The sequence below is a fragment of the Mus caroli genome, unplaced genomic scaffold (assembly GCF_978045245.1).
Source record: "Mus caroli unplaced genomic scaffold, Mus_caroli_1 scaffold_9, whole genome shotgun sequence".
NCBI classification, from domain to species: domain Eukaryota; kingdom Metazoa; phylum Chordata; class Mammalia; order Rodentia; family Muridae; genus Mus; species Mus caroli.
The window spans coordinates 109904222-109931838 of NW_028227264.1; the positions used below are offsets into that span (position 1 = coordinate 109904222).

The 27617-nt window shown below is 39.5% G+C and overlaps 1 protein-coding gene across 2 annotated transcripts in view; it reads right to left on the reverse strand.

Annotated features, from left to right (window-relative positions):
* Positions 1–27617, reverse strand: part of Nav3 (neuron navigator 3) — a 751750-nt gene that overhangs the window by 596281 nt on the left and 127852 nt on the right. For both annotated transcript variants that reach the window (XM_029482745.2, XM_029482744.2), the window contains one exon: positions 18819–18875. The gene's annotated coding sequence lies outside the window, so the exon portion shown is untranslated. The remainder of the gene's footprint in view (positions 1–18818; positions 18876–27617) is intronic.

The following is a 27617-nucleotide window of genomic DNA, read 5'->3' on the forward strand; positions in this document are numbered from 1 at the left end:
GTTCTAATTTCTCACTTCACTAACTCTATTACACTTTCATTTAAATTGAGAAATAAAGGGGACAAACCTTTGCAGCCACTAGGCTACTCTCAGTGAGGAAGGGTGCTTGCAGCTCAGCGTCCTATGACCTGAGTTGAGTCTGTGACCCTGCAAGGTGACACAAACAGGCTGCGTCATGCACATATCCATACATATGCACTTAGATACATAAATAAATAAATGTACATGTACATTTAAAAAAATATTCACAATGGGAGTAAAAGAACTCAAGGCAATTCAATAGTGCCTGGCCTATTCTGATCTAAGGTGAAGGTCTGAAGGTGGTAGAAATTCCCATGAGTTAAGTGTAGTTTCTGCAATCTAGGACAGTTGGAAGATGGAGAAACATCAGGAAGTAGGGACTCTTTAGAAGAAGTTATGTCAGTAAAGGGTAGGCTCTTGATCACCGGTTCTCAACCTTCCTAATGCTGTGACCCTTTAATACAATTGCTCACGTTCTGGTGACCTCCCCCGCCATAAAATTATTTTTATTGCTGCTTTGAAACTAATTTTACTATGGTTATGAATTGTAGTGTAAACCTCTGAAATGGAGGATATCTGGTAAACAACCCCCGTGATAGGGTCAGTTGACCCATAAAAAGGGTGTGACCCACAGGTTGAGAACCACTGCTCTAGGGATGGTGATGAAACTCTACTTGTCCCTGTGCCTCTATTTGTCCCTCCTAATGTCATTAAGTGAGCAGTTTCCTCTGCCACAGCCCATGCCATGCTGTTCTGATTTACCATAGTCCCAAAAGCAAGGAAACCAACCAACCACAGCTGAAGCCCCTGCAACTGTCAGTCAAAGAGTAATATTCTCCTGCTATATTTTTTTATCTCATCACAGCAGCAGAATGTCAAAGGCCTTTTCCATTAAAATGTAGGAATTCTTCTAATATTAGGATACCATACAAATAAATAATAAGAGGCTCAGAAACTCAATTTGATTTCTTTCTTAAAACCTGAGTACAAATTTCTTTTAAAAATCCCATGCCTGACTCTCCAGTACCTTACTCTAGCAGCACTATGGAGTTACTGAGAATTTTCAAATGTTAATACTCTAAGTTGAGGTATGTGCTGTTCTTTCATCATACTGCTAACCTTATATTAAACATTATAAAATATCAAAAATAAATTTCAATTTAATAAGTTATAGAAATATTGTGCAAAATCAGTTTCACGATTAAAGGTAATTTATTTTTTGGATGTAGCTACTGTAGAATTTAAACTTGTCTGCATGGATCTGACCTAGGCCCTCTGTGTAATAAGCTACGGTTATATAGACTGGTCTTCTTGTGGGACTTCTAACATCAGGAGTGGGGATGTCTCTGACTCTTTTGCCTGCTTTTGGGACCCCTTGCTTCTACTGAGCTCCCTCCTGCAGCCTTAATATGAGGGGAGGTGCCTATTCCTACTGCGAGTTGATATGCCATGATTGGTTGGTATCCCTGGAAGGCCTGCCCTTTTCTGATGGGAAACGGAGAAGGAGTGGGAGGGAGTGGAAACTGAGAGGAAAGGAGGGAGGGAAAACTGTGGTCAGGATGTAATATATGAGAGAAGAATAAGTAAAAATAAATAAATAAATTTATAAATAAATAAATAAATTTAAACATGTCTGTGTGGACCGTGATATATTTCAGTCAGAGATTGGTGCTCGAGACATTGCAAATGAAACTGAAAGATCATCTAAGCTTGAGAAACATGTGGGTAACCAGAGACAGAGAGGCTAGTGGGAACAACAGTGTGGTAGCATGTGGAAAACCACTCATAAGCATGAGTGCCCACTTGTGTACTGAACAAGGATGACATCAGTGGACATGCCAAAGGTGGATGGGAAAAGCCCACGAGGCCTCAAACATACACTAAGAACTACAGGCAAAAATGAAAAGCTGGGACTGGTGGAAGGGCTCTCCCAAGTAAAGGGCACACTAATGGATTGTCCTTGGCCAAATGATGAGTCCTGAAAACACACATGCAAGCAATTTATATGGATTGAGAAGAGTATATTCAGGAGTGTGTGTGTGTGTGTGTGTGCATGTATATGCAATAACAATTAGTGAAAACAAGAGGTCATAGATTTGAAGGAAAACAGACAGGTTTAGAGGGGAGAAATGGAAGGAAAATGTAGTTATATACAATCTCAAAAATAAAAATAAAAGAGCCCTATAATGTCCTATAAAACAACATAATTACAGTTGACAAGATTTGACTGAATATTTCAAAGTAACAACCTGAGGCACAGGTATGCATATTAACCCGATTTAATTATTACATATTGTATGGGTGCATTAAAATTGATGTTCTTTTCCATAAACATGTATAATTAGGATGTGTCAATTAAAATACATTTTAAATATTTAATTATTCATCATATATCTATCTCTTAGTAGAATGTGGCAATCACTTTCCTAAAGAAAGCAATTAACACTGTACTCACAATGTGTTCGATGTAGGGACACAAAGACGGCAATCATTCTCCACATGCCTTCCTCCTTGATTACTACTTTGAACAATGCTGGTTATCTTTGTATCTGTTTATTATTAAAACTCTTCCTGTCACTGCCAAAAATACCTGATTGATAGAAATACTTGGCAGAAAACGATTACCATGGTTCCAGTCTGGTTGGCTCCATCACTTCTAGGACTATGGGACAGAAGAGTATCATGACTGCAGAACTCTGTGGCAGGAGCCACCTACTGGCGAGAATATAGGAACTAGAGAAAGAAAGACAGAAACCCTCAAAGTCCCATGCCATGCCATGTGACCTGTACTTCCTCCAGCCAAGTCTCATGCCCTAAAGTTATCAGAAACTTCCAAAATAGGGGCACACATTGAGAACCTGTCTCCCAACATCGGAGGAGCTTATCCGGGCTATTTCACACAAATCAGTCATCTTTATATCTTCCATAACTGTCTACTTCTAATCTTATTTACCCGCAGTCCCTATCACTGCTGTTCACTATTATGGGCTAGAATACCCCTTCCCCGAAGACACTTTGTGCTCTAGCTTATAGGTCTTAGTGTTGGCTTATATTCTTGTTTATTTTGCTTTTAAGAAAAAAAATTATTTGTGTTATTGCACAATGGCCTCAGTCAAGATGGAAATCCTGGTGACTTCCGGCACCATCTTTTCTGAAGAAGGTCACAGCATGTCCTTACACAAAACACTCAAACATATGACAGATTTAAAGGGATGAATACACCCAAGGTATTTAATTATGAAATTAATCAATCAACTAATTAATTAATCAATCAATCAATCAATTAATTTAAGAAATGGGGCATCACCACAGCTTATAAACATGTGTGAAAAACTTCAGACAAAATGCCACCCAAGGATTCTACCTTAAACATCACCAGCCAAGGGACACAGAGACAAGACCCTGTCTACATGTTTCCAAAGAAATGTAATGGACCTGAAAACTACTGCTAAGGAATGAATGCAGGTCACAAAGGAAAGGTTCATCATCCTCTCAAAACTGAAACAGACATCCTGGAAATGTTGAGAGCATATAAATGCAATGCACCTTCTATATTAACCTTGCTTTGTTTGGTAAGGTTAGGAAAAGACCTGGATAACAGCAGTATCTGGTTTTGTTTCTGTGTGGCAAGGCTGTCAATATAGCTACAGTGTTTCAATACAGCTATAGTATTTCAATACAGCTATAGTGTTTTAATTTAGCTACAGTGTTTCAATATAGCTACAATGTTTCAATACAGCTACAATGTTTCCCAGTATCTGTATTTCTTCTCCTTTCCTGTGGAAGTGCCCGTTTCTATGACTTTTGTGTATCAACTCAAATTAAAGTACAGCATTAACTATTTCTAGTTTATAAAATCACTGAATCAGAGAACTCTGTATAACTAATGTCAATTTCTTATAGGTACATGCTAGGAAACTTTTCAACAACAACAACAAGAAAAAAGTTTCAGAGCACCGTATTACATGTTCCTGTATGCGAACATACAGTATTCTTTCTTTGTTTTTATATGTAAAAATATACATAAGACATTCACTATGCTATATGCAAATTAAATCAACAATAGTAATATCACAATGATTTCTGTTCCATTCATGTTATGTGAGAGAGAACATGCACACGTGTACAAGTTTAACTTAAATAGTTTTTGTTTTCTTATGATACTAGCTCACCTTCCATCATGTGATCTCAGGGTTTGAACTCAAGTCATCAGGTTTGGTAGGAAAAACCTTTGCTCAGTGAGTCAGATCCCTCAAATGACTTCCTTTTTTTTATGTATTTTCCTCATCTACATTTCCAATGCTATCCCAAAAGTCCCCCATACCCCCACCCCCCACTTCCCTACCCACCTATTCCCATTCTTTTGGCCCTGGCATTCCCCTGTATTGGGGCATATAAAGTTTGCAAGTCCAATGGGCCTCTCTTTCCAGTGATGACCGACTAGGCCATCTTTCGATACATATGCAGCTAGAGACAAGAGCTCCGGGGTGCTGGTTAGTTCATATTGTTGTTCCAACTATAGGGTTGCAGATCCCTTTAGCTCCTTGGGTACTTTCTCTAGCTTCTCCATTGGGAGCCCTGTGATACATCCACTAGCTGACTGTGAACATCCACTCCTGTGTTTGCTAGGCCCCGGCATCGTCTCACAAGAGACAGCTATATTTGGGTCCTTTCAGCAAAATCTTGCTAGTGTATGCAATGGTGTCAGCGTTTGGAAGCTGATTATGGGATGGATCCCTGGATATGGCAGTCTCTAGATGGTCCATCCTTTCATCACAGCTCCAAACTTTGTCTCTGTAACTCCTTCCATGGGTATTTTGTTCCCAATTCTAAGAAGGGGCACAGTGTCCACACTTTGGTCTTCATTCTTCTTGAGTTTCATGCGTTTAGCAAATTGTATCTTATATCTTGGGTATCCTAAGTTTTGGGCTAATATCCACTTATCAGTGAATACATATTGTGTGAGTTCCTTTGTGATTGTGTTACCTCACTCAAGATGATGCCCTCCAGGTCCATCCATTTGGCTAGGAATTTCATAAATTCATTCTTTTTAATAGCTGAGTAGTACTCCATTGTGTAAATGTACCACATTTTCTGTATCCATTCCTCTGTTGAGGGGCATCTGGGTTCTTTCCAGCTTCTGGCTATTATAAATAAGGCTGCTATGAACATAGTGGAGCATGTGTCCTTCTTACCGGTTGGGACATCTTCTGGATTTATGCCCAGGAGAGGTATTGCTGGATCCTCCGGTAGTACTATGTCCAATTTTCTGAGGAACCGCCAGACTGATTTCCAGAGTGGTTGTACAAGCTTGCAATCTCACCAACAATGGAGGAGTGTTCCTCTTTCTCCACATCCTCGCCAGCATCTGCTGTCACCTGAATTTACTAAGCTGTTTGGTACCCATTCTCCATGGATATAATTTTACTTATATGCTGCGTGCATATACAAGTAGTAAGTAGTTTTCTTAGTGAATAGATAAATGTTAAATATGTATCCAAATGTATAATCCTGGATTTTCCTTCAAATCATGTTTATTGAAGACCAGTATTAAATTAATACATTTCTGTTCCCTCAGACAAGGAGAATGCAGACAATCTGCTTTCTTAGATTATATTGGATATAATAAAAAGAATAGACTATTACTATTTTAATAAAGTAACTTCAGTTGTCTTCTTTACTGCTTATTCATTCATGAAAAGGTGTTTGTATGTCCCTTGCTGTAAAAAGAATTTCATTGTAAATGGAATATCTGTATCATACCCCCTCCTAAGACAGAATTGAGAACTCGTTCCACATAAAACGACCATCTGAGAAGCATTACTAAGCATTCAGAGGGCTCCCAAAAGGCTTTAATTGCCCCAACTTCATCCTGGTTAACATTTTTTTCAACTCAGATCAGAGCCACAAATCTTGCCACTTGTCTGGGTCAATATCCTCACAGTAGATCATTGCTAGTCAGGTTGCACCTGCTTTTCTGATTGCCCACACCCATTTCCAAGTTGAAATCAATGAAACCCATTAGCATGTTCTCCACTGCAGTTTAATTTTGGATAGTGATGTATTATTAATGCAATCATCCCGGACAAGACTGGTTCAGCATGAGAAGTAAAGCTGAAGGCTCCACCTCAGAGAACTTTAATAAGAACTCTTATTAAATTGTATTAAAATCTAAATAATTGAATGTATCTTTGAAACAAAATTTAAATCAAATGAATTATATCCAAGTGGAGGGACAGCAACAGAGTACAGACATCCTTTTTCGACTCTTAATGACAGTACATACCTCTATTCATGTATCACCATGCCAAGCTACTTCCTTTTACACCTGAAGATAACCTCAGCTTTAAAAATCATTGTGTTATACTGACTTCTGTATTTTATATGAATATGTGTGTGGTATGTGTGTATGTGTTCCCATTGCACATGGGTGAGTACACATACACATGTGTGCAAATAGACCAAAGCTAACATAGAGAGTATTCCTTGGTCACTTTCCACATTCAGTGTTAAGTCACTGGTCTCTCTCAGGTGCACCCAGAGTGTACCAATATGGCTAGTCTGGCTAGCCAGCTTGCTCCAAGGCTCCACTTCTGTCCACCTGGCACGCAGATGACAGGCAAGCTGCCACACCTTTCACATGGAGAACACATGTAAATCAGATCTCTGCTCCTCTGACTTGCTTCTTGCTCTTTAATCACTGGGCCAATTCCCAGCCCCATAGTGAGCTTCTTCGCAGAAAAACAAAAACAACCACCAAAGTTGTTTTTTTTTTCTAAATAAAATGAATACAGCATTATAGTTATTGATATTTGACTAATGAGATTGCAATTACTAATCTTAATTTAGTAAAAAGTAAGTATTTTTAAGAGGAAAAGAGTTCATGTAAAGGAATTGATAGGTTCAAATACTGCTGAAGAAAAAAAAGAAATGTTGATGTAGCAAAATTAAGAATTAAAAGAAGACATTTACTTTCTTATTTAATTTGTCTCACTAAGAACTTTCAGGTATTTGAAGATTAATGTTCGCTTTTCTTAGTGCCTGCCTTGGTAAATATTCATGTGAGGACATGATCATCCCAATTAAACATAAATATTAATGGATTAGTTCCCAACGTATGCCAGGTTGATTAAGCAAATTCACCTTCTCTGTGCCAGTTACTCATCATCTAGACTTGTTACTGAAACAGACATTAAAGAACATCAAAAAGAAAATCTTAAGGCAACGGTGTTCATACACATAAGCCCATGACTGAAAACTGCCAAAGAGTAAGGGAAGGGGATTGGGGGGAGTGAGATCATTCGACTTTACCTAAATCCTTACACAGAACTTACAGGTACTTCACTTGTCATGGCATTTAAGAAACCTGCCTAGTTTGTGATAGGGCAGTACAGGCCTGGGGATAAAGGATGTGATAAAGCAATCCTCTTAGAGCAGTTACTAAGACATTTGCTTTATGCTACAAATGCACAGTTCTCAACTTCTGGAAGAATGATCTCACAGTAAGCCCCCGGTTTGTTTGAGACAACCTGACTGTATTTCCAGTTCCATGTGAATCATCAGCCGCAAAGACCACACTTGAGGGACATGGAAGGGGAAACACACATGGAAGGTGACGAATGCAGTTCAGGCAAAAGATCACGAAGGTCCAAGTCAGGCAGGATGTATGCAGTGAACATGAAAAGAATGCATAATAATTCCCTCTTATCTGCAATGGACACATGTCAAGACCAAGTGTGTGTGTGTGTGTGTGTGTGTGTGTGTGTATGCACGCACACTTTTCTGCACCTTTGAGAGTTTGATTTGTAAACTATACAAAGATACTAAGCAAACCATCCTAACAATATACTATAATGAAAGTTATATAAGAATCTCTCCCTCAAAATGTTCATGTGTACATTCCTCTTGTAATAAGAAATTATAGTTTTATTTGCCAGCATCACTAACTTTGCATCTTGTGGCCAATGTTAGGCAAAGTGTGGACTAGTTGAACACAAGGACTTGCTACTGTGGATATTGATGTGTTGAGTGATATGGCAAAATGATTGACAGGTAGTATACAGTGAGGATATGCTAAAAAGGAATTATACATATTTCAGGCAGAATGGAACACAATATTGCAAACAGCATCACACAATACTTAAGACAAAAAGAAATTTACCACTTTCTACTTATTTCTTGAATTTTCCACAGATTATTTTTTCAGACACATCAGCATCTAAACCCACAGACATCTGAACAGGAGGGGAATCCTATTTTTCCTTTGCCATTGTATTTGTGGTATCAAAATTTAAATCGAGGGCCTCATTTACTCTAGGAAGTGCCCTATCTCTGAGTTACACATCCAGTGCACATACATCTGTTCCTCAATGTAATTATGATGTCAAGTTGGCATGGCATTGGTAATAATTTAGATATGCATGAGCAACAACTGGGAATGGAGTGTGATGTGAAGTCTTGAGGATGAGGGCTCTGAAGCACAGCACATTCCTTCTCACTGAGAAGAAGAAGAAAAAAAAGACATAACTGACTAGGAATACATAAGACATTTTTTTAAGTTTTTCTAGGAACCACGATTTTCATTTTTTAAAAAAGAAATGAAAAAGGGCCCTTAAATGTCATCCCACCCTGTGTATACAAATAAAAATTCAGCATGAAGCATTACTCATATTTCAGAGCCCAAGAAGCTATGCTATGTACACAGTGCCAATGTGAAGGGAGACAGAAGCTTTAGAATACACATATTATATATTAAAAAGAAGTGGAATGTGAATGGAGTACTGAGAATAGACAGACCAATTATCATAGAAATGACAGGGAATCATCTCAGACCTCCTCAAGCCTAAATAAGACAGTGGGAGACTTTCTCACAGAAACGATTGAAATTAGTGATCTGCGTTAAGTAGGCTTAGGGAAAATTCAAAATACTCTTCTACCAATCTTGACCAAATCGAGAATATCTTTGTAGTGAACAACAACAGAAATTAGAAAATGTCAAAAAACGTGTAGGACCTCAGCTTTTCTTCAGTTTTAGAGGACACTTTTAATTAACAGAATTTTTAATGCAACTTGAATAGAATTCCTCTGCAGGCCTGACTAAAGGTCTAGGCTGAAAAGAGACAAGTTTAAGTATCAATAGCTACACACACACACACACACACACACACACACACACACACACACGCCTCCACACTGGTACAGAAAAAATCTTTTTCAGATGAATTTTTGTCTCGGGTTGTAGACTTTTTTGTCTTATTCATCCTTTGCTTGTATATTATGGTTTCTGATTTTGTGTTTGGTGAGTCCTGTTTATGGATATGTGTGTGTCTGTGGTTTTGTTTGTTCATTTATTTGTCTGTTTGTTCTTCTGGTTTTGAGTGGTTGGTTAGTTTGCATGTTTGTTTCTTTGTTTTCTAAAGAGAAGGAAAGGAAGGATGTGGGGTTGGGCAGATGGAGAGGCAGGAAGGATCTGAGAGGAAGTGAAGAAGGAGAAACCTGGATCAGAATATACTGTATGAAAAACTCTTCTTCAACAAAAATATTTTGAAAGAAATGTTTAAAAGACAAGGAAAGAAACTTCATAGCACCTAACTGTACTCTGTGGCTTTTGTTAAGCCAACAGTAAGTTGGGAGGGAGACTTTGGGGAGAGTTGAATGGAATAAATATGATCAGTTATATTCTCTCTATACATGCAATTCTCAAAACATAAAAAGTTTTAATAGGTTAGGTTGAAGATTCAGACTGAGTAATAATCTAAATGTTAGCATGCATAGAAATGTAAGATGTAAGTGAAAAGTACGTAATTATATCATAATCTCAAAAAAAAAAAAGAAAAACTGAAGGTAAAAGGAGCTAGAAAGATGGTTTAGTAGATCAAAGCAATGACTACTCTTGCAGATGACCTGGGTTCAAGTCCCAGTAGCCATATGGTCCAGAAGTCCCGTATTTTCTTCTGGATCCCATAGGCACCAGATATATACATGTTACACCAACATGAATAGAGACAAAGCACTCACACATAAAGTACTTAAACAGCAAATTTTAAATTAACATGGGAAGAGTAGATGTGGCCATAGAGACAAGGGTGAGATAATGGTGTAGCAGAAGACTGCAGTGTAGTGTAGACTAGAACACCTACAGACCAGGCTATCACAGGTTGGAACACAGAGAGTCTAAGAATGCTAAGCTATTTTTTCCAAGTAATTTACAATGCACAAAAAATATCAGCAAATAATTCCTTTAAATGAGACACCAAACCATATACATCTAAGGTTTGTCATTTGTTAGCCCTTCCCCTCAAATTCCTCCAAACCAGTTCTAAGTCACCAAACATTATTTTTTATCATTTTTTTTCTTTTAGTTTTCAGAGCTCCTAAAAATGAAGTTAAAAATTCAGCGCTCCAAAAATAGTAAATTCAGGCTTACATCATGTACCTCCTTGGCCATGTTTATTCTCAGAATGAAGCTGCACATTGTAATTCTACATAATTGAGAACTACAGCCAAACAGACATCTACACATTTTTGAGTAATGCTTTTTTTCCTGGGGTGGGGGTGGAGAAGGGTCTTGCATGATAAAATGAATGAAAGATGGAAGAGATCAGGATTCTTTGCCATTTTAAAATAAGGCGTTCATCTAGAGTGGTCCTTTGCCATATGGGACCACCTGGCTCCTTGGAACAAATCCTGTCACCATGACAACGGAGCTCTAACTTTCCCTAACATCTTCAGGATTCTTATGACACACACTTTCCTGCAACCTATTTTTTTTCTCCCTCAAATTAAATTATTGAGCTACTACTCACAATAAGCTATTGTTATACCCAATAATGATTGGCCTTTATGAATTAACTACAAAAATACCTGACACATAGAAGAAATATTTCACAAAACTTCCATGATAGAATGAAAACAGCAGGGAGAATTTTAGAAATTCTGGGAAATTCTGACAGTATGCCAGCAATCTACATGGGGAGGCAAAAATGACAGTGCTACAGAACACCTTATAATGTATATTGAATATTGTTTTAAATCAACCTATTTGTATCATGTATCAATACAATAACACATATCCTATATAGCACATATTGTAAAATATGATAATAAGTCCTAAAAACTGGGAAGAGGTGGGAATAATTTCTCCTAATTTGGAAATGAGGAAATGCCAAGTTGGGAAATGGGACAATTCAAGATTTGTAATACGGTTGACCTTGACGGTCTTCTCTAGAAGCGTGGATTGCAGAGAACAAATAAATCAGGATCTAGGCGGAGAACTCAATGGTAAAGCACTTTCCTGGCACCTGTGATGACCTTGGATCAATCCTCAGAACTACAAAGATAAATAAAGGAAAGAAGGAAGGAGAGAAGGATGGGTGATGGAAAGGAGGGAGAGAGTTACAACAAAGAGTATGAAAAGAACCTGCTGGCTCACTCCTCTTTCAATGAGCACCAAATTCCAATGACTCTGCTGCGTATGTTTTTTTTCAAGAAGTCACTATGTACATAAATTCTGGGCTGAACACATATGCACACAGAAATACACCTATGTATGGACACACATGCACATACATGCTCATGCACACACATACATACATGCACACATATACATACACATGCACACACATACATACACATGCACACACATACACACATACATGCACAATGGTACTGTTTAGAAATACGAATGTTTTTCATCTCTGGAGATAAGCAACTATTGCAGTGAAGGGCAAGAGTTTTATGACTAGATCGTGCTTGATTATTTGTCCCTATTCATGTTCATGGTTTTATTTGTTTTTTGTTTGTTTTAACTTTTCTAGATGTCTCATTCTCCCTCTTAAAATGTTCAGGCATTTGGTCTTCTGAATGGGTCTGCTCATTAACACACGTTCAGAAATCTCAAAGAATAATTAACTGGGATAGGAACTTTAACTATCTCATATACATTTTTAATTTGACATTCAGTGAACAGTAAAATTATAGCCCCTCCAGTTGTGACATGCAATACCTTTATAAGTTTAATGAAAAAAACCCATATCACAGTTGACATATTTGGGTAAATTATAGTATTCAGTGATCAGAGAAGGCCCCAGACCAAAGCAAAATTAATTCTATTATCACGTGCTTTACAAAGTAAATTAGAAATAAGGTTTAAACAATCGTCAAAGCAAGGCAAGAGAATTGTCACAAACAAACAATGTAAGTGCTACTTATTCTTATGCACATGCCAAACACATCTGAGAACACTCATCCTGACAGTCACAGAAGAAAAGGGGGTGGGGGGGAAACTATTTCTATAATGGACTATGCATGCACACCAAAAGAAGTTTTCTTCTAGGTCCACTCCACATGAGTTTTTGACCAACTGATATTTGCTGTAGCCAAATATCTACAAACTGTGTGTTTTTACTCCTCCAAAGAGAGAATACTGATCCTGTAGGAAATGCTATATTTGAGAAGCTATGGGATTCTCCTCCAACTGCACTGACTCTTGAGGGCTGGTCATATGTGCTGAGAGTGCAAGGATTCCATAATGGTGAGGAATTCTCCCGTCATCTGCTCAAAGGAAAATTCAGAGAGCATGGGAGCCACAGACAACCCCTGGGTAGAGGCCTATGCTTTTGTTTTCTTGTGTTTCCCTGCTGCCTGAAATGCTGCTTTCCCACACTGAGGATAGAGCTCTGGTGACATCATTTTTCTAGATAATCTCTAAAACTCTCTACTATGAATAGTCATATAATTTCCAATCTGAATACCATCTCAGATGGTGTCATTCAAATTGTAGGCTTTATCTTCCAAAAAGCCACTGAGTTATATAAAATTAATGGACAAGAGCTTTGACTAATTCCTAGAATTTCTGAAAGGCAATTGTTTTGCTGAGATAAAACAATCTGTTAATGTGCAATGTTTCCTTCTAATTTCTTATTTTGGGTGTCTATATTGAGTCATTAAAAGGAATTTTAAGAAGTCCTGTCATAAGGTAGTACAGGGGTCATTCTGATGAAGAATTGTGAGGTCCGAGGGCTGGCATTCTTGCTATTGTAAGGATGTGTAAATGCTATTAGGAGACCTTCTTCAGTAGACATACATGGAAGATGTTAAGTAAGTGAATGAATGAATGAATGAATGAATGAACAAGCCAGTAGTTTATTATTTTTATTCAGTTGTTCTGACTGATTCTTTTTCTTTGGGTATTTATCTTGGGTTCTCAACCTAAGATATCAGGATTTGAATCAAAATACATTTCAAACCTGTGGTGGTTTGAATATTCTTGGCCCATAGAAAGTAGCACTACTAGGAGGCGTGGCCTTGTTGGAAGAAGTGCCTCACTATGGTGGTGGGCTTTGCCTAATGCAGAGGAGTTGGTTTCTCCTGGCTCCAGTCAGATCACGATGCAGACCTCTCAACTCCTTCTATAGCACTGCCTGCCTGCACGCTGCCATGCTTCCTGCCATGATGTTAATGGACTGAGTCTCTGAAACTGTAAGCCAGCCCCAATTAAATGTTGTCCTTTTTTAGAGTTGCCTTGGTCATGGTGTCTCTTCACAGCAATGAAACCCTAACTAAGGCAGAACCCAAAGGAAGCATTTGGTTTGGAAATAATGCTATCTTCACTAGCAACCTCCATACACTAAGAGCCAACTGAGAATGAGTCACTACCATTGGCTTCTGGGGAGTCCTCAACCTAGAACCCCTGAGCAGCACTATATGAAGAAAGAAATTGACTCAAATGAGCATAAGGATGTGGCCTGTGGTTCACAGTAGCTGTCTGGTTTCAAATTTTTCTGAGGGGCTATTAAAATTAAATATTTGCTGCATTAAATTCTCTGGTCATCCTAGTTTCATAAAGGAGTAGAGCACTAGATGGGATTTTTTTGTGGGTCAATGGGAGCTACACTTAGGTTTTACATTAGCCAGTAGTCTTAGTTAGGGTTTTAATGCTGTGTACAGTTACCATGACTAAAGCAACTCTTATATGCCCAACATTTAATTGGTACAGGCTTTCAGATTCAAAGGTTCAGTGCATTATCATCAAGGTGGGAGCATGCATGGCAGCATCCAGGCAAACATGGTGCAGGAAGAGTTGAGAGTTCTACATCTTCATTTGGAGGTTGCTAGCAGAATACTGGCTTCCAGGCAGCAAGGATGGGGGTCTTAAAGCCTATACCCACAGTGACACACCTACTCCAACAAAGCCACATCTACTACAACAGAGCCATACCTTCTAATAGCACCACTCCCTGGGCTGAGCATATACAAGCCATCACACCAGTGAACTGACCCACCACTCTAGGCCACCTCTGCTCACATCTGACACATACTGGAAATGTTATAATGTAGAAGTCTGAAGTGCTTCCAGCAAACTCTTTGGATTTGATTTGGTTTTGTGTGGAGATCACACTAAAGTCTCCATAAGGCCATTGACTGAACAACTCTTGACAGCTCTAACAACTAAAATGAAGCTTCTAGCCACTGTGACAATGGTACTCTATACCTAAATAAACCAAGTCTTATCATAGACATCACTGCTAGACACCAGCAGAAAGAGATTTTGTCAACAGACGATACAATGCAGAGAACCGCCTGTCTCATAATGTGCATCAAACAACAATTACCATTTACAGAGTCTGGAAAAAAACTAAAAGTATTGAACACAGAATCTGTTGGTGGGGGAAGAGATACCTTTAGAAGATTTTGTCATTGTGAATTACTCAGAAAGCAACTACAAAGAGATCATAGCAGATCCCACTGCTAAGCATCAAGTATCTTTAATTATTCATAAGAAAGCACAGCTCAGAAACTGTGTCAGCCTCCTGAGAAAAACGCCTCGGGACCTGAAATACACATCGAGCTGCCAGGTCTTTAGGATCAGACTGTCCGAATTTTTATTCTGTGAGTTGCCAGCTTTGGAAACTCTGCCAAGCACCGGGCACATTTCTGAATCTCAGTTGCTGCATCTTTAATATGGGTGTAATGAGAGGGTCTAAATTTGAAGATTATCTGGGGGCTGGAGTACAAAAATGTATGCAAAGCCCCAGGCAGAGGCCAGTGTCTAACACACGGCCCTCAAAGTGTCAGAGCCCATTACTGTTAGCGTTAGACACAATGCAGCGTAAATGATGACTGGGAGCTATTTTCTTGAGTAACAACAAATTTATTAAAAAACAGTGTGTTAATCAATCATCTCAGTACAGCATATATCACCAAGGTAAAAGGTAATCCTTCCCTCCCCAAGAAATGCTCACTTCAAAGTTAAATAATTAGTTAATTAATTAATTAAATAATTAATAAAACAAAACAACAGCAAAATACACACACAAGTAAAATAGCACAATGAAGGGTGTCACACTGAATGAGCTGAGTGACAGAATATGACAGGAGTGTGTCCTTAGTTTGGGGTCAGGAAAGGAGGAGGTGATATTTAAGCTGATCTCCAAATAATAGCAAGGTACCTGCCCAGGGCAGATCTGGGTCAAGAGTTTCTGGAGAAGGGAATATTGAGTTCTGCAACCCTGAGGCACAAAGAGCCTAGAGGGCCTCTGAAGCAGTTTCTGTCCCACAGTGATCATAACAGGAGAGCATGTACCCAGAGTAACTGTTTCCTTAATATGCGGCTTGAGTCTCCAGGGAGAAGCACCTGCTTATCGTTGCTGTACACAGAACCAGAGCCTCAGTCGAGAATCCCTGATGTGTTTTATAAAATGTGGCAGGATGCAGGGGGAGGGGGTGGCTTAGCAGGCCCACGCTGGAGCATGACCTCATCCCAGGTATCAGACATAGGGTAGGTCTAGTATAAAAGGGAGTTTATTTGAGATCTGAGAGGGAGGGTCTGAGGAAGGAAGTAGAGGAAGAGGAAGAAAGAGGACAGAGAAGGACAGAAAGAGAGAAGAGAGAGAAAGAAGGAATGAGGTTGGCCGGGAACACATGGGGAAAGAGGAAGTAGTTAGATAGCTAGATGATAAGATAGACAGACAGACAGATGATAGATGGATGGATGGATGGATGGATGGATGGATGGATGGATGGATGGATGGGTAGATAGATAGATAGATAGATTGATTAGATAGAATTCTGAACAGTCCTTTTATACCTGAGCTGAGCTTGTACCTGTCTGTTTCTAGATAACTGTTGGGCGGAGCCTAGAGGAAATGTGAACAACCCTCACCCATTAGCTCCACCTTTTTTGTTATTGTTCAGTAAAGAGTACAAAACGCACTGATAACTTCATTTCCCCCACATCTGCAGCAGTCTCTCTTCACCAAAGTTAAATGTTGTCTTTTCTCCTTGCAAGTATGGACCTACCACATTTATGTTTGAGAAATTGGAGGGCTGGGATTTATCTGAGGAAATTCATAGGTAAATTAAGGTTTTCCCAAGGTTGGTGGGTTGATAATTATCAGGAAGAATTTTTTTAGGTCAACAGTGGATGTCAAACTTGTTAAATATATATATATATTGTAGGGCAAGACTCTACCTGGTCTTTGTTTTACAGTTGAAATCAGGACATGGGAAATAGATTCAGGGGTGTGGCCCCTTTGCATGCTGATGATGATCCAGTGGGTAAGCTTATACCCATGCATATACTCACAGTTCTAGTTAGGAGTCGGAGTTATATAGGGAGCAGGGGAGAAGATATGAAGTAAGGAAGAGAGTGCAGGAAGAGGTTCTGGGGAATGTTAGGGGATGGATATGATCAAAATATGTTGTTGACATGTACAAAATTATCAAACAATATATAAATTGGTTTTTATTAATAATTTTATTATTTACATTTCAAATGATATGCCCCTTCCTGGTTACCTCTCCACACACACCCCATCCACTCCTCTCTCTCCCTACTCCCACTTGCCTCTATGAGGGTTCTCCCCCATGTATTTACTCACTCCTGCCTCACCACTCTGCCATCCCCCTATGTGGCATCAAAACTCCACAGGACCAAGGGCCTCCCCTCCCATTGATGTCAGATACGGCCATTAGATAAATTGTTTTAATATGAACAGTGACTAATAATAAAAAGTCAATACTCAAAAAAAAAAGGAAAAAGAGAGGAAGGAAAGGAGGGAGTAAAGAAGGGAGGGAGGAAAGAAGAGAGGGAAGGAGGGAGAGATGGAGGAAGGAAAATAGGACTCCTCTTGCACAGCTCTATCAGAGCTGTCAACCACATGAGTCACTCTTTATCATTTTTAAACCTGAACCTGAGAGGGACTCAATATTAAGGATCCACAAAAAATCCTGAGACACTCTACTGAGAATAACTACTAAAGGGTTCCACTGCTAGGTCCATCAACACAGGAGACTCCAAACATCATGTCTTAAAATCTGCATCACACGGGGGTCTTAAAAGAATAAAGCAGTGTTCTTCTATAAACAGCTATATACTGTAAAACCAAGTGGGATTCACACAACACAGAGTCACGTACACACCAAATATAACCGGTATTACTTCTAAGAAAAAAGACAGCAGGCACCATATGTGGCAGGGAGAAAATTGTTCTAATGGTTTTTCTTTTATCCTTTCCCAATAATGATTTGTATAGAGAGTCAAGAATCTTATCCCGATGCATGTTGTATAACACGGGAAGGGAAAAGAATTAATGGCAGCTGGTCCTTTGAGATACAGTTTGGCTTTGTTTTTCTGCCTCTCCTTATACTTTTATAAGTGTAATAAACAGGAGCCTACTATTTTTTTCTCTTAATAGAGAAATATCTGTCACATCATCTGGTATAAAATCCCATGCCTCATCCTTTTCATGTCTTTCCTTCTGATTTCCCTTACAGTAGTCAGCTAAGAAGCAACACAGATCTAAGGACCAAAATGGCTGGGAGGAAGCAGGCCATAGTTACCACATGAGAGATAGTAAAACAGCAGCTTTGGCACCAAAACTGTGCTACGAAGCAACATGCAAAGCTAAAGGGAATCTCTGCACGCCTTCATCTTTGTGATGAAATTGGGGGAAAAAACTGCAAGTACTGACTGTTTAGGTATCAGATATGTTTTATCTCAAATTATTCCATCTGCATACATTCAGAGAGACGTGTTCTGGGTGTTACAGAGAACTGGGAAAAACATCATCATCGTTGCTGTTGCCATGTTTTTACAAAACCCAGTTAACTCACCATTAACTCTGTGCATTCCAGAGCACACTTGCAGATCCTGAAACAACTGGACGTTATCTCAAAGGTGAGAATATAACAGAGCATGGGGAGTTTTCCAAGATGGTGCTTTTCTGTACTCTACTATGTTTGCAACTAGAACGGTAGAATAGTTAAATTATAAAACTATAGAAGCAGTACCTTTACTAAGAGCATTCTGCTAAGTCTTAGAGACCATAGGATAAATACACAAGAGACAATTACACACAACTTCACTTGACCTCGGTTATGTCTAGAAGAAAAAAAAAAATGGGCTCATTGCTCAGAATCACTCATGGATTCCAAGACAGCCAGGAATTGAGAGTAAAAAAGATAATTATTCTCCCAAATAAATGATTGGCCGTGGATGAAGTGGATGGTTTTAGATTAAAAGCAAAATAGGTATATATTCACACATCAATGCATATACTTTAATGATATTATCACAAGAGATAATAAAGCCCTAAAATATCAATTCAAAAAGTTTCACATGGTTATACTCATAAAATTTACATGATTTTCTGTATTTGGTAGAAAATACTCTAACATATAATACAATAATATTAATATTTATGGAATGCATATTTAATAAAACCCTCAGTTACTTCCAGAAAGCCAATTTAGTCTCTCACACATCCCTATCAGATCAGCACTGTTATTATACTCACATGCCAGGGGAAGAATTGGAGAATCAGGATTTCAGTTATTTTTCTTAGTTTCAGAACCTATAAAATGAAGATAGAGATAATAACCTGAGTGTGGAGTTAGGCATGCAACAACTGAAAGAATCATTTGCTAACAGTTACGACAGGGCCTGACCCATGGTCACAGATGTGGTTGTTCTTATAACAAGCAACAGCACCTCTGTAGTAACCCTCCAACACGACACAACTTCCATGCATATTACACATTCTCCAAAAATCTACATGCTGCCCACCCAACCTCTCACTCCACCCTTTCCATAAACAAGAGAATCATTCTTGTACAAAGGGACCCTCCGATGAAATGTTTACAGTTCATTCTCAAACTGGATAAGAACAGTCACCCTCATGGATCACGGTAGCAACGTAAAAGGGAGGAGCTAATTTGGAAGGTGAACAAGGCCCATGTTATTTAGAACTTGGTAGACCATAACCAGCTTCCTGAATTGCACTTGAAAGCAAATTGGCAGCAGGGGCTGAGCACATAAAAAGCCTCAGTATAATGTGCTCCCTGTGGCTCTGCTCACTTAGCACTTTAAACCAACAGTTAGTTCTATTTGCTTAGTTTAGAACTCAATAAAACCATGCACAGCCTCAGCAAAAGTGTCAGGCCTTGGGACCTCCCCTTGAGCTGGATCCCTCTTTGGGCCTGTCCCTGGAACTTCTCTTCCTCAGGCTCCTCTCCATTTCCATCCCTGTAATTTTTTCAGACAGGAACAATCATGGGTCAGAGTTGTGATCCCAAGGGATGCCCCCCTTCCTCATTTGATGTCCTGTCTTCCTGCTGGAGGTGGGCTCAGAAGTTCCCAATCCTCACTGCCAGGCACTTCATCCAAGCTCCCTCCCTTTGAGTCCTGATATGACAGCACTCTGGAAGACCCAACAAGTAGCTGAAAGGGTCAGAGGCAGTAGAGGACTTCCAGATCAGTGTTCATTCAGAGAAGATGCACCTAACTTTCAAGAGACTGGAAGCCCCAGGGAGTTTAGAGGTCAGGTGGCATGAGGGGGTTGGGACATCCACATGGAGACAGGGGTGTGGGGAGGAGGTATGGGATGTGGATCAGTAGGAGGGTGGACAGGGGTGGAATAAAATATGGAGTGTAAAATTAATTAATTAATTAATTTAAAAAACATGTACACACAGTATATAAAAATGTTTACACATGTCCAGAAAAAAATTAAGGAAAGAAAAATGACACTATCATCCTGTTTGAACACAAGAGTTCCAGCCAAGGTCCAGGACATTCATACTTATGAAAAGTTGACCCTGATGCCTTACTGCTTAGGAGTAGTTTCACACAACTGCCCTTAAGACCATCTTGGCCACACAGCATGGATACCAAGTTCATCAAACATCCAGAGCCTGAACTTCAACTTTACTCATTTGTCAGAAGTTCTTTGTCTAAAGCCATGGGCAAAATTCAGCTCCAAGTGGATAAGTGTTGTAAACAAATCCCAGAAAGCATAACTAGATGGAACTAGATAGAATGCTCTCTGACTGTGGGCTTTGCATTTTGTACATGTCGCTCTACAAACTCAGGCAGCAAATCTCAAATAAACACACAGGACTAAATCAAACAAGGAACATCCCACAGGGCAAACCAAAAACAGACAAGAAACTCAAAAACCAAATTAGGACAGACACTTGCACATCACATATACAGAAAATACTTGGAAACCTGATAAAGACTTAATATCTGAAACAACAATTTGTATATCTCAGTAGCAAATTAACAAACAACCCAGCCTAAATCAACACATACATGAATGGACATTTCCTAAATGAAGGCTTAAAAAAGGATATTGGTTATGTAAAAATTCAAAGTCACTAATCAATGAAGTGTAAATCAGAATAATGAGGAGTAGGCTTATAAGTAGAAAAAATGGCTGCCTTTAAAATAGATAAAAGGTAAGTGTTGGTGTAGGTAGAGAGAAAGGGAACCTGTGTCCCCTTTGGCGGGAAGGAAGGGTGGTATAACAAGTGTTAAAACAGTATGGATTTGCTAAAGAAAACAGACCAAAACTAACATATTGCTCAGCAATTCTGGGGATCAACCCCAAGGACATCAAATTGCTACCCTTGAAAAGATAGCTGAACGCCAGCATTCATGGCTGCATTATTCACAAGAGCACGTCTCAGTAGTAGACTGCTAGCTTGGCATGCAAAAACCTCTAAGTTCAATCCCCAAGTACTGGCAAGCAGCAGAAACAACTAAACTATTCATCACAGGGTAGAAGGATAGAAATCCATGCTATACATTTACAATGGAGTGATTTTCATTTTCCACAATAGGATAAGTCTGGAGGAGTTTATGATAAATGCATCATAAGCCAGACATACCAAGATAAATCCTGTGCAATCTCACTTGCATGCTGAATGGCCTGAGAAGTCAGTCAAATTCACAGGCCCAGAGAATAAAAAAGTGGTTACCCAAGAAGTTGGGGAACAAATGAGTAGGAAACAAGGAGATTGGGTCAAAGACAACGAAGAGTTTTAGGGACAGATAATAAGAAAATATGATTTAGAAACTCTGCTCAACATGAGACTTTAATCCTAATATGAATCCTAACACAGAAACACCTACCAATCATGTATCAATTTTAGTGTGAAGATTTAAAGTTTCCTTAAATCTTGATAAACCTAGGGTTAATCTGAATGCTTCCTCTTTCTCCCTAAGCAGCAGCCCCCTCCCACTACATAGGTGGCAGCATTAACACAACCTTATAAACCTATAGGTCAGGTCTGACACTCCCACATACAACTCTCCACACAGCACAAGGTAAGGATTTACTGAGACTCCAAAGTAAACTGACCAGTCAGCAAAAAAAAGCTTCTCTGGGATATAAATGCATAAGCCCCAAAGGTGGGGGTGCTTACAATGTTGAGTTCAACTCTTGACTCAGGTGGCTGCTTATATCTCAGTACTTAGAAAGGAATGTCCTACTTAGGTTGTCACTGGATTGTCATTTTGTATGTCCTCTGACTGGAGTAGCCAAATTACTTAATTGTCTTGAGCTCAACAGAGTTGCAGTGCATCTGATTATCCCCAAGGTGCAAAGGCGATAAGGATAATTGTCCTTCTGTCCTAGTCAGTCCCAGTCAGTAAATCAGGCAGTCTCTGTCTCTCTCTCTCTCCCCGCTCCCTCCCTGCCTCTATCTTCCTCCCTTCTTTTACCCCTCTTTCTCTCCCTTCTCTCCAGCCTCCCTCCCTTACTTTTATTCACAATGTAGCCTGAGGAATGCCAAGTCTACTTTATGAAATAAATGAAAGTAGACTGAAAGATTGAATACAAACTATACAAAGAGAGGGGGTGGGTGGGTCTGCTGGGTCAGCATGATGAATTCCTTCAGTGTGAGAATAAAAATCTTTGACTTGGTAAGCTAGAAAAACCATCTCACTATGGAACCAAAGCCTAGAGATGTTATTGCAAAAAAACTAACCAATCTAGGAGAAGTTATAATTGTCACCTCACGGTCAAATTATGAGGTTGATTGAGCTCGTTAATCTTACATTGAAATCTATCTAGAGAAAAGCACTGGGGTAGCTAGGGCGCAGGGTCGGCTGACACTCGCCAGCTACCCACAACACCCGCCACAGGATCTTAAGACTTCTGGTGAGTGGAACACAGCTTCTGCTCCAATCCAATTGCGCGCGGGACCTGAGACTGCATTAGTTAGGGAAGCAGAAACCGGCCTGAGTAGGGCCACAGGCCTCATCCGGCCGGATCAGCACCGGGGTAGCTAGAGCACAGAATCGGCTGACACCCACCAGCTACCCACGACCCCCGCCACAGGATTTTGAGACTGCTGGTGAGTGGAACACAGCTTCTGCTCCAATCCAATCACGCGGGACCTGAGACTGCTTTGGTTGGGGAGGCAGAAATCCGGCCTAGTAGGGCCACAAGCCTCTTCCGGTCAGAAAAGCACCAGGGTAGCTAGGGCGCAGGGTCGGCTGACACTCGCCAGCTACCCACAACACCCGCCAGAGGATCTTAAGACTTCTGGTGAGTGGAACACAGCTTCTGCTCCAATCCAATTGCATGCTGGACCTGAGACTGCATTAGTTAGGGAAGCAGAAAACCGGCCTGAGTAGGACCACAGGCCTCTTCCGGCTGGACCAGCACCGGGGTACCACCAGCTACCCACGACCCCCGCCACAGGATTTTGAGACTGCTGGTGAGTGGAACACAGCTTCTGCTCCAATCTTTAAACAGTGACAACAACAACAACTAACCCCAGAGATTACCAGATGGCGAAAGGTAAACGTAATAATCTTACTAACAGAAACCAAGACCACTCACCATCATCAGAACCCAGCACTCCCACTACGCCCAGTCCAGGGCAACCCAACACACTGGAAAAGCTAGACACGGATCTAAAAGGATATCTCCTGATGATGGTAGAGGACTTCAAGAAGGACTTTAATAACACACTTAAAGAAATACAAAGGAACACTGGTAAACAGGTAGAAGACATTAAAGAGGAAGCACAAAAATCCCTTAAAGAATTGCAGGAGAACACTGCTAAAGAGTTACAAATCCTTAAAGAAAAACAGGATATCCTAATCAAACAGGTAGAAGTCCTTAATGAAAAACAGGAAAACACATCCAAACAGATGATGGAAATGAACAAAACCATACTAGACCTAAAAGGGAAGTAGACACAATAAAGAAAACCCAAAATGAGGCAACACTGGAGATAGAAACCCTAGGAAAGAAATCTGGAACCATAGATACCAGCATCAGCAACAGAATACAAGAGATGGAAGAGAGAATCTCAGGTGCAGAAGATTCCATAGAGAACATCGGCACAACAATCAAGGAAAATGTAAAATGCAAAAAGATCCTAACTCAAAACATCCAAGAAATACAGGACACAATGAGAAGACCAAACCTACGGATAATAGGAGTGGATGAGAATGAAGATTTTCAACTCAAAGGACCAGCAAACATCTTCAACAAAATTATAGAACAAAACTTCCCAAATCTAAAGAAAGAGATGCCCATGAACATACAAGAAGCCTACAGAACTCCAAATAGACTGGACCAGAAAAGAAATACCTCCTGACACATAATAATCAGAACAACAAATGCTCTAAATAAAGATAGAATACTAAAAGCAGTAAGAGAAAAAGGCCAAGTAACATATAAAGGCAAGCCTATCAGAATTACACCAGATTTTTCACCAGAGACTATGAAAGCCAGAAGATCCTGGACAGATGTTATACAGACACTAAAAGAACACAAATTCCAGCCCAGGCTACTATACCCAGCCAAACTCTCAATTAACATAGATGGAGAAACCAAAGTATTCCACGACAAAACCAAATTCACACATTATCTCTCCACGAATCCAGCCCTTCAAAGGATAATAACAGAAAAAAAACCAATACAAGGACAGGAACCACGCCCTAGAAACAACAAGAAGGTAATCCCTTAACAAACCTAAAAGAAGACAGCCACAAGAACAGAATGCCAACTTTAACAACAAAAATAACAGGAAACAACAATTACTTTTCCTTAATATCTCTTAATATCAATGGACTCAACTCCCCGATAAAAAGACATAGACTAACAAACTGGCTACACAAACAAGACCCAACATTTTGCTGCTTACAGGAAACTCATCTCAGAGAAAAAGATAGACACTACCTCAGAATGAAAGGCTGGAAAACAATTTTCCAAGCAAATGGTATGAAGAAACAAGCTGGAGTAGCCATTCTAATATCTGATAAGATTGACTTCCAACCCAAAGTCATTAAAAAAGACAGGGAGGGACACTTCATACTCATCAAAGGTAAAATCCTCCAAGAGGAACTATCAATCCTGAATATCTATGCTCCAAATACAAAGGCAGCCACATTCATTAAAGAAACTTTAGTAAATCTCAAAGCACACATTGCACCTCATACAATAATAGTGGGAGACTTCAACACGCCACTTTCACCAATGGACAGATCATGGAAACAGAAACTAAACAGGGACAAAGAGAAACTAAGAGAAATTATGAATCAAATGGATCTGGCAGATATCTACAGAACATTCTATCCTAAAACAAAAGGATATACTTTCTTCTCAGCACCTCATGGTACCTTCTCCAAAACTGACCACATAATTGGTCACAAAACAGGCCTCAACAGATACAAAAATATTGAAATTGTCCCATGCATCCTATCAGATCACCATGGACTAAGGCTGATCTTCAATAACAAAATAAATAATAGAAAGCCAACCTTCACGTGGAAACTGAACAACACTCTTCTCAATGATACCTTGGTCAAGGAAGGAATAAAGAAAGAAATTAAGGACTTTTTAGAGTTCAATGAAAATGAAGCCACAACATACCCAAACTTATGGGACGCAATGAAAGCATTTCTAAAAGGAAAACTCATAGCTCTGAGTGCCTCCAAAAGGAAACTAGAGAGAGCACACATTAGCAGCTTGACAACATACCTAAAAGCACTAGAACAAAAGGAAGCAAATTCACCCAAGAGGAGTAGACAGAAGGAAATAATCAAACTCAGGGGCGAAATCAACCAAGTGGAAACAAGAAAAACTATTCAAAGAATCAACCAATCAAGGAGCTGGTTCTTTGAGAAAATCAACAAGATAGATAAACCCTTAGCCAGACTCACTAGAGGGCACAGGGAAAGCATCCTAATTAACAAAATCAGAAATGAAAAAGGAGACATAACAACAGATCCTGAAGACATCCAAAACACCATCAGATCCTTCTACCAAAGGCTATACTCAACAAAACTGGAGAACCTGGATGAAATGGAGAAGTTCCTAGACAGATACCAGGTACCAAAGTTGAATCAAGATCAGGTTAATGATCTAAACAGCCCTATATCCCCCAAAGAAATAGAAGCAGTCATTAATAGTCTCCCAACTAAAAAAAGCCCAGGACCAGATGGGTTTAGTGCAGAGTTCTATCAGACCTTCAAAGAAGATCTAATCCCAGTTCTTCACAAACTATTCCACAAAATAGAAACAGAAGGTACTCTACCCAACTCATTCTATGAAGCCACAATTACTCTGATACCTAAACCACAAAAAGACCCAACAAAGATAGAAAACTTCAGACCAATATCCCTTATGAATATTGATGCAAAAATCCTCAATAAAGTTCTTGCTAACCGAATCCAAGAACACATCAAAACAATCATCCATCCTGACCAAGTAGGTTTCATCCCAGGGATGCAGGGATGGTTCAATATACGGAAATCCATCAACGTAATCCAGTATATAAACAAACTCAAAGACAAAATCCACATGGTCATCTTGTTAGATGCGGAAAAACCATTTGACAAGATCCAACACCCATTCATGATAAAAGTCTTGGAAAGATCAGGAATTCAAGGCCCATACCTAAACATGATAAAAGCAATCTACAGCAAACCAGTAGCCAACATCAAAGTAAATGGTGAGAAGCTTGAAGCAATCCCTCTAAAATCAGGGACTAGACAAGGCTGTCCACTTTCTCCATACCTATTCAACATTGTACTTGAAGTCCTAGCCAGAGCAATTCGACAACAAAAGGAGATCAAAGGGATACAAATTGTAAAAGATGAAGTCAAAATATCACTCTTTGCAGATGATATGATAGTATATATAAGTGACCCTAAAAATTCCACCAGAGAACTCCTAAGCCTGATAAACAGCTTCGGTGAAGTAGCTGGATATAAAATTAACTCAAACAAATCAATGGCCTTTCTCTACACAAAGAATAAACAGGCTGAGAAAGAAATTAGGGAAACAACACCCTTCTCAATAGTCACAAATAATATAAAATATCTTGGCGTGACTCTAACTAAGGAAGTGAAAGATCTGTATAATAAAAACCTCAAGTCTCTGAAGAAAGAAATTATAGAAGATCTCAGAAGATGGAAAGATCTCCCATGCTCATGGATTGGCAGGATCAACATTGTAAAAATGGCTATCTTGCCAAAAGCAATCTACAGATTCAATGCAATCCCCATCAAAATTCCAACTCAATTCTTCAAGGAATTAGAAAGTGCAATCTGCAAATTCATCTGGAATAACAAAAAACCTAGGATAGCAAAAACTCTTCTCAAGGATAAAAGAACCTCTGGTGGAATCACCATGCCGGACCTAAAGCTCTACTACAGAGCAATTGTGATAAAAACTGCATGGTACTGGTATAGTGACAGACAAATAGACCAATGGAATAGAATTGAAGACCCAGAAATGAACCCACACACCTACGGTCACTTGATCTTCGACAAGGGAGCTAAAAACATCCAGTGGAAGAAAGACAGCATTTTCAACAAATGGTGCTGGCACAACTGGTTGTTAACATGTAGAAGAATGCGAATTGATCCATTCCTATCTCCTTGTACTAAGGTCAAGTCTAAGTGGATCAAGGAACTTCACATAAAACCAGAGACACTGAAACTTATAGAGGAGAAAGTGGGGAAAAGCCTTGAAGATATGGGCACAGGGGAAAAATTCCTGAATAGAACAGTAATGGCTTGTGCTGTAAGATCGAGAATTGACAAGTGGGACCTCATGAAACTACAAAGCTTCTGCAAGGCTAAAGACACCATCAATAAGACAAAAAAACCACCAACAGATTGGGAAAGGATCTTCACCTATCCTAAATCAGATAAGGGACTAATATCCAATATATATAAAGAACTCAAGAAGGTGGACTCCAGAAAGTCAAATAACCCCATTAAAAATGGGGCTCAGAACTGAACAAAGAATTCTCACCTGAGGAATACCGAATGGCAGAGAAGCACC